An 8,924-nucleotide genomic window follows, 5' to 3' on the forward strand; every position below is an offset into this window, starting at 1 on the left:
TCTTTTTGGATTTAATGTGCTTGCCTTGCCTGCACTAGCCTAGGACTGACCACGGTTCCATCCCCCGGCGTCCCATATGGTCCTCCAATCCAGGAGCGACTTCTGAGCGCAAAGCCAGGAGTAACCCCTGAGCGTCACCGGGTGTAGCCCAAAAACCAAAAGATAAAATAAATTAAAATAAAATAAATAAATAAATAATAAAATAAAATAAAATAAAATAAAAGCATGCCTGGGGGCCAGAGAGATAGCATGGAGGTAAGGCATTTGCCTTTCATGCAGAAGGACTGTGGTTCGAATCCCAGCATCCCATATGGTCCCCTGTGCCTGCCAAGGGCGATTTCTAAGCATGGAACCAAAAGTAACCCCTGAGTGCGCCGGGTGTAACCCAAAAACCAAAATATATAAATAAATAAAAGCAGGCCTGAAGTATCTTATAAGAAGTGGAATTGCTGGGTAAATGAAAAATCAACTAGATTTTTTAGTAATATCTATATTGCCTTCAAAAAAGACCAAACCAACCGACATTCCCAACAGTGCTGAATGAAAGTCCCTTTTTCCCACATCCATGCCCAAACTGGTTGCTGATATTTGCTTCTATGTGTGATGTAATTTGATAATCTCATTAATTTGTTAATCTCATTGCAACATTCTGATGATTAGTGATGCAGAACATTATTTCTTCATATGCCTTTTGGGCACTTTTTGTTTTTGTTTTTGTTTCTTTGTTTGGATTTTGGGCAACACCAGGTGGAAGTCAGGGGTTACTCCTGGCTCTGCACTCAGAAACCAAATACGGCAGTCTTGGGTTACTATATGTGATACCAGGGATCAAAAATGGGTCAGATACAAGCAAGGCAAATGCTGTGCGATAGCTTTGGCCATTTTACTTTTACTTTTTTTTTTTTAACTCAAGAGTTATTCTTGAGTGCAGATACAGAAATAATCCCTGAAAACAGCCAGGTATTGCCTATAACTGGAAATAGTTATATAGTATCTTGATAACAAGATAAGAAAACTAAGATAATAAAAAAGACAATAGTTATATTTCCATATTTATTAAATGAATAAGCAGAGTAACTTCAGAATATAGAGTTGTTAAAGGTATGTAAAGTTTGGTCTTTCATTACAACCCATCCAACATTTGTTGTTTAAAAAAGTTTTTTAATATAGTCTATTCTTTCTATACATTTCATAATCCTCATTTCTCTTTTTAATCTTCTCTGAAAATGTATTTTATTTCTTCCTTTGTTTCATGGTAAGCAGTACCCATGGCATTTAGGTACATTTTTTTTAAATTCTTGTTAAATTCTGTCCAATTTCTATCTTTCATGATATGGCATTTTCTTTCCGTCAACTATATTAACATAAAACCGCTATTAATATAAGTTTCTAATAATCCTTATATATAACAAAATAAATAAAAGACAAATTTTAATTGCTACTATTATTACAGTTAATTTGAAATTATTTCTTTATATGCATGTATGTGTTTGTGTATATATATTTATAGATGAGAAAATACACTGAAATATATCTAGTGATATATATCAATTTTGAACACAACTTTGCAAAGCTGCATATTATGTTAGCCTGGGATGTTAGTAAATGGAAAGCTATATAGAAAAACTTCTGCAGTAATTTGTGCCTTATTTATACTATACAAAGAAAATTACAAGGGGCTGTAGCTGGGGCACAAATGGTAGGGCATTTGCCTTGCATGCAGCTAATTTAGGACAGACCGCAGTTCAATCCCCTGGCATCTCATATGGTCCCCCAAGCCAGGAGCGATTTCTGAGCTCATAGCCAGGAATAATCCCTGAGTGTCACCAGGTGTGGCCCAAAGCAAAAAAAAAAAAAAAAAGAAAAAGAAGAAGAAATAAAATTACAATACAGAGTAGTGAAAAAACTTTCAGCTCATAAACCACCACTTCAGTTAAAAGTATTTCTTTTCAACATTGTTACATAAAATTTTGTAAAACCATATAAAGAACTTTCGATATGTCATACAGTGAAAATAAATAATTAGTTTATTAATACCATTTTAAGAGGTTTGAATATGCTATAGGTCATGCTTAATTCATTTCATGGAAAGTACTATCATATCCATTTCTGAATATCACATAAAGAATATATTGCAAATGCAGAGGATATTATGATGCATGGATTAATACATAATCTTAAATATCTTTTCTTAATTTGATTTTATCGAAACCATTGTGATTTACAAAGTCCTTCAAGGTTGGGTTTCAGGTATAATGAATCAGGGCCAATCCCACTACCAGCATTGACCTCACTCCACCATGTTCCCAAAATGTATCCCAACTACCACCTTTTGCCCACCTCCACCCCCACCCCCAGACTGCCAATATAACAAAATCACTTAAAGTTTAGATTGTTAGGGTTTGGATTTCTTGATGCCACTGATTTGTTGTTGTTGACTTTGGCTTAGATATTAAGTTCTGTCCTTTATTTTTAATCTCCACCAATTTACCTGAGACTGCTTAGTCCTTTGCCCCATTCTTTTGTATTTGTTTCTCCTCCACTCAATTTCTTTCCTCCTCCTCCTTATACACTGGGGCCTGGAGTTGAAGACAATTCCGATTTTCACTATTGCATTTCTTCATGTAGTTATTTGAAATACTACATATAAGTGATATTCTGTATTTATCCTTCTTCTGGCTTACTTCATTTAACATCAGAACTTCCAGTTCCATCCAGGTTGCTGCAAATTGCATGATGCTTAATTCCTTACAGCTATGAAGTATATATTTCATATATATTATATATTATATAAATATCTATGTATATGTGTATGTATGTATGTATATATATATACCATATATTAATGATACACTCTCTGTTGATAAACATCTTGGTTGATTACAAGTCCTAGCTATTGTACTGAATGCTGCAATGAATAGCAGTATGCATACATCCATTTGGATGAATTCTTTAGATCAAAGCTTTATTGTCCCGGATATAGATACATCAAAGAGGGATTGCTATGTCATATGGCAGCTCAATTTTGAGTTTACTGAGAATCCTCCATGCTGTTTCCATAGGGGATTGACCAGGCAGCAGTCCCATCAGTGATGGATAACTATCTTTAGTACATAAAAAATGTCATTGCCACTATGCATACGTTACTGCTAGCAAAAGGATGTATAAGTGACATAAATAGTTTCTTGATTATAAGGCAGTATTTGTATGTATAAAATTATGTTCATCTTTATGTAGCCATATCTTTTTCTATTAAGAACAAAAAACATACCAGAGTTTCCAAGATAATAAGAACTAATTTATCAACATATACTTTGTGATCATCTTAAGTAAATAAACTTCATGTATATCATTAGGTTCTAGAAGCATCAAGGGTCAGAAATATAGTACAACAGGCAGAGCATTTGCCTTTCACGTGGCTAAACTGGATTCAATCCAGCATCCAATATGTTCCCCTGAGCCTTCCAGAAGTGATTTCTGAGCACAGAGCGAGAAGTAACCCAGAGCGCCACTGGGCATGGTCCCCAGAATACATTAAATAAATAAATAGAATGCTATATATTTTCTGTATTTTAAATAGTTTATCATAAATCATTTAATGATCTTAACAGTTATTTCTTTATATGAATTTGAGTATGTTTAAAATATTTAAATAAACATATATGTGTTCTTGGGGGTTTGGGCCACATCTGGTGATGTTCATGATTTATCTCTGTCTTGGATCTCAGGAATCATTTCTAATGATTCTGAAGTGATTGTGTGGAGTGTTGGTGATTCTCAAGATTAAACCCAGGTCAACCACATGCAAGAACCTTACACATGTAAAGAGTCTTACTCATTGTAACATCTAAAGAATATGTATATAAATATCAATAAAATTTTACAGTAAGACTAACAAATAACAAAGCCTTGATTTTCACATTTCCCCATATATATAAATTTAGAAGAACAAATCTTTACATAATAATGTGAAATTAAAGCATATGGATCAGAATCTGAAGAAGAATAGCAATGTCAAAATTGAAAATGGAATTATATGTATATTCTAGATTTTAAGTTTTAATAAAAATTCTCATGAAATGAATTGAGGAAATATCTGAACAAAAGAAACCAAAAGGATATTGAAAAGAAAATAGTATTTTAATAAAATGTTAAGAAACCTCAGAGATTATATTTTATTAAGTCTCAGAATTAAAAACATTTCCAAGAATAAATGCCTGTCATGATTAATGAATTGATAGAGTCAACATCAGATACTTAATATTCTTTGGCTGAAATATATGAGAATTCTCAAGAATTTGGTACACTTGTTTTTCAAAGGAGGATGTTATTAAGGATTAGTTTTTAAATCATGACCTAGAATAAGTCAACCAGAAAGGAAATACTCTCAGTATTATCTAGAAGTAGATCATGTTCCTTGTTTTTTAAGTAAAAAGTGACTGAGTTTATTTTTAATTTTGACCTAATGCTAGCATCATTTTGTAAGCACTTTTTTGGGGGGTGGGAGCACACCCAGTGATTCTCAGTGGTTATTCTTGACTATGTGCTCAGAAATTGCTCCTGGCTTGGCGGACCATATGGGACGCTGGGGGATTGAACTTGAGTCAGCCACATGCAAGACAAATGCCATACTGCTGTGCTATTGCTCCTGTCCCAATTTTGTAAGCAATTCAAATAGAAGTGATTTGCTTGAGAAAATTTAGAAAACTGAGTCAGAATCAGCAAAAAATTAAAAAAATCTAGTCCAAAATTCTAGTCACTCAAGCCCCCCAAAACACTGAATCATTTAACTAATAAGTATTTACTTCCTGGGTCTCCACATCACTAATCATCAGGGAGATGCAAATAAAAACAACTATGAGGTACCACCTCACACCACAGAGATTGGCACACATCACAAAGAATGAGAACAAACAGTATTGGCGGGGATGTGGAGAGAAAGGAACTCATCCACTGCTGGTGGGAATGCCATCTAGTTTAACCTTTATGGAAAGCAATATGGAGATTCCTCCAAAAACTGGGAATAGGGCTCCCATACAATCCAGCTATACCACTCTTAGGAATATACCATAGGAACACAAAAATACAATACAAAAATCTCTTCCTTACACCTATATTAATTGCAGCACTAATTACCATAGCAAGACTCTGGACAACCAAGATGCCCCTCAACAGACGAATGGCTAAAGAAACTGGTACATATACACAATGGAATATTATGCAACTGTCAGGAGAGAGGAAGTCATGAAATTTTCCTATACATGAATGTACATGGAATCTATTTTGCTGAGTGAAATAAGTCAGAGAGAGAGAGAAAGATGCAGAATGGTGTCACTCATCTATGGGTTTTAAGAAAAATGAAAGACATTCTTGCAATAATAATTTTCAGACACAAAAGAGAGAAGGCTGGAAGTTACAGATCACCTCATGAAGCTCACCACAAAGAGTGATGAGTTTAGTTAGAAAAATAACTAGATTTTGAATTATCCTAATAATGAGAACGTATGAGGGTTATAGAAAGCCTGTCTAGAGTACAGGCGGGGGTTGAATGGGGAGGAGGGAGACCTGGGACATTGGTGATGGGAATGTTGCACTGGTGATGGGTAGTGTTCTTTACATGACTGAAACCCAAACACAATCATGTATGTAATCAAGGTGTTTAAATAAAATATATAAAAAATAAAAAATAAAAAATAAGTATTTACTAAGTAAATCAAGAGTGTGTTTATTAATTATTGTATTATTATATATAATTATATATAAACTGATCATAAATTAATCAAAACTATATATGCCATGCTTTATGTTCTTCTACAACATGACCTTATTTTTTCCTGTGCAGGGTAAAAGTTAGTACCATTTAGTGATTCCATTGTAATCAATAGAATTCAGTAGCAGTGAGACAGTACAACTTCTGAAGTTCAGTCAGAAAATATAGTGATTTCCTATCTTGATAATTTTAACATTCTCAGTATGATTTTCTTATAAATATAATGATTTAAAAAACCAAAGACATATGAACAATCCAAGTAGTTTCAAGTAGTTACAGCTATGTATCCTCATTCAGTCATCTCAGTTCAGATATGAGACAGAAGGGTAAAGATACCATGAATAACATTGGCTTTTTCCCAGTCCAGCTGATTATCTCTATACTATTAGCCTAGGAAGAAATTTAAGAAAATCTTCCCCAATAGCTCTGTCCAAAATCCTGACCATAAAATATGTTATCATACTTATCATTCTTAGTTCTTCTGAGTTCGAGTGGCTATTTTTATTATAAAAGTAACCATAGTGAGTTATCATTCCATGTAGGCAATATACAGAACAACATGAAAAATAAAAGAAAAATTTAAAATGCATAGATGTTCTATCTTGTAGATAAAAGATAAAATTACATCAAATAAAATTCAAAAATAAAAGGAGATATTCTTTTTAATTATGGAACAGATCTACTCAAATGCATATTGTACTATAATGAATGTACCTTATTTAATATCAGTATATATTTATTTTTAAGTATGTAATTTCTTTTTAAAGAGGAAGTTGGTTTGATTTCAGAAATTATAGATCACTAGATGTATTCTTTATATCTCTCTTTGAAATTTCTTTTGACATTTTTCTACCTTGCATAAATATACCCCCCAAACTGTGGGAGTAAAATTTAGAGATTTTTTTCTTTCTCCAAACCAGGGGAGATTGGAAGCATGAAGCAATCAAGCAGAATAATTCAATAATTCACTTTTCTATTTCATGTCCTTCATCTTCTAATAGAATGGATTTGTTAAAAAATCTATGCTGAGGGTACCTTATATTATAAATCTTGTTTCACTAGGCTGTAAACTCCTAAATAACAGGAAGTCTGTCTTTTATCCCCCATGTTTTGAATAGCGTCTTGTATCCTGACCTCCAAAATATTAAATCAGTCAGTCTTGGAACAAAGATTATTCAAAAGGTCATTTTTTTTTACAATTTAGTATGCCTTTTTGCTTTTCTGTAAAGTTAATTAAAGGTCTTAATCATATCACTGATGCAGATTTTTCATTTTTTTGCAAGTACACAGCTACTAAATCCAAATCAAAACCTTACTGCAGTAGAGTTAAGTTGAAGTTAAAAATATTGAGAAATTTTTGTCTTATTCTCTCATCTCAAAATAGAAGATTGCTGTAAAACCATGTTTTCAGGGGAACATCATATCATATTTGGAGTGATGAAAGTAATAATCGAGTGCTCTTTTCTTTAGTATTTCATGATGTTCAATGTATACTTTCAAAATCTAATTAACACCAAATATTCACACACTGTCACTAAAATTTGGAGATCAGTAAGTGGAAAATATTTAATGTAATAAAAAAAGTTGTTTTATCAATCTGTCAAAAAGCCAGATACACCGGAAAAAAACATGATTCTAGGAACATTACGACTATTCTGACCTTCCTCATAGTTGTGTGAGAGTGTAATTTTGCTTTTCCTGTGTGTGTGCATGTGTGTGTATGTTGTGCTGAGCTCATGTGTCACTGTATTTGTGCTTGTGTATTGCTTGTTTGGGGGCATACCCTGAGCATTAAGGAACTACTATTCTTGGTGCATTGTTCAGAACCACTCTTGGTGATAGTCAGGGCACCCTGTGGGAGAAGTCTAGTCCAGACCTACTTTATGCAAAGTAAAGTTCTCTCCACTTAATTATCTCTCTGTCTTTATTGTTACTCAGTTTAATCAATTTGCATGTTTGCATAAAGTCAAATTATAAGCAAAACACCCATCTACACACATACAAGTAGAACTATCTCAAAGTGTCATGTTGAAAACATATGAATAAATTGGTCAGTAGTAAAAGACACTTTTATAGTAGCTTTGGCAGTACATATCCTAAAATTGTAATGATACAGAGATTATTAGTATGGCCCCTGTGCAAGGATGACACACAAATTCATGAAGCATTCCATAAAAGACACTACTTCTGCAAAATGTAATAAAATGTTGTAGAATATTTATTATTTTAATTATATTTTATATAATTATAATTATATTTTCATTATATTTAATTTTAACATCTTCAACATATATTGGGAACCTTTAAATAACATATACAAGAAGATAACTTATAATTAAACTTTTTTTTGTTTTGTGTTTTTTGGGCCACACCAGTTTGAATGCTCAGGGGTTACTGCTAGCTAAGCGCTCAGAAATCGCCCCTGGCTTGGGGGTCAACATATGGGACGCCGGGGGATCAAACCGCAGTCCTTCCTTGGCTAGAGCTTGCAAGGCAGACACCTTACCTCTAGCGCCACCTTACCGGGCCCCAGCTTATAATTAAACTTCTTTTGTTTATTATGTTTGAAGAAATAAAAATACTGACTTAAATATTAAACAGATCATCTACCTTAATATTTTGTTCATTTTTTTTTCGTTTTGGGGCCACTCCCAGTGACTCTCAGGGGTTACTCCTGGCTATGAGCTCAGAAATCACTCCTGGCTTGGGGGACCATATAGGATGACGGGGAACTGAACCAAGATCCGTCCTAGGCTAGCATGCGCAAGGCAGATACCTTACTGATTGCGCCATTGCTCCAGCCCCCACCTATTTTAATTTTTAACATTTAATCTTTGCTATTTTGGGGTCAATGATTCTTCTAAGGTTTTTGTAAACATTTTTGAGTTTACTAAATAATGTATTTTTATTTATTTATTTTTTATTTTTGGTTTGGGGGCCACACCCATTGATGCTCAGGGGTTACTCCTGCCTATGAGCTCAGAACTCACTCCTGGCTTAGGGGACCATATAGGGGCACAGGGGGGATCTAACCATGGCTAGTCCTAGGCTAGCTCCAACAAGGCAGATGCCTTACTGCTCCACGCCACCCTCTGACCCCATGTGTTTTTATTTTGAGTACAAAACTTGTCCTCTGAAAATACCCCCCTCATAA

At 33.9% G+C, this 8,924-nt stretch overlaps 1 non-coding gene across 1 annotated transcript; it reads left to right on the forward strand.

Moving 5' to 3' along the window:
- The first annotated feature begins 7,845 nt into the window (after positions 1-7,845).
- Positions 7,846-7,949, forward strand: LOC126007536 (U6 spliceosomal RNA). The gene has a single exon (XR_007495091.1). It is a non-coding gene; the product is annotated as a U6 spliceosomal RNA (small nuclear RNA).
- The last annotated feature ends 975 nt before the right edge of the window (positions 7,950-8,924 follow it).

The sequence above is a fragment of the Suncus etruscus genome, chromosome 4 (genome assembly GCF_024139225.1).
Source record: "Suncus etruscus isolate mSunEtr1 chromosome 4, mSunEtr1.pri.cur, whole genome shotgun sequence".
Classification (NCBI taxonomy): Eukaryota; Metazoa; Chordata; class Mammalia; order Eulipotyphla; family Soricidae; genus Suncus; species Suncus etruscus.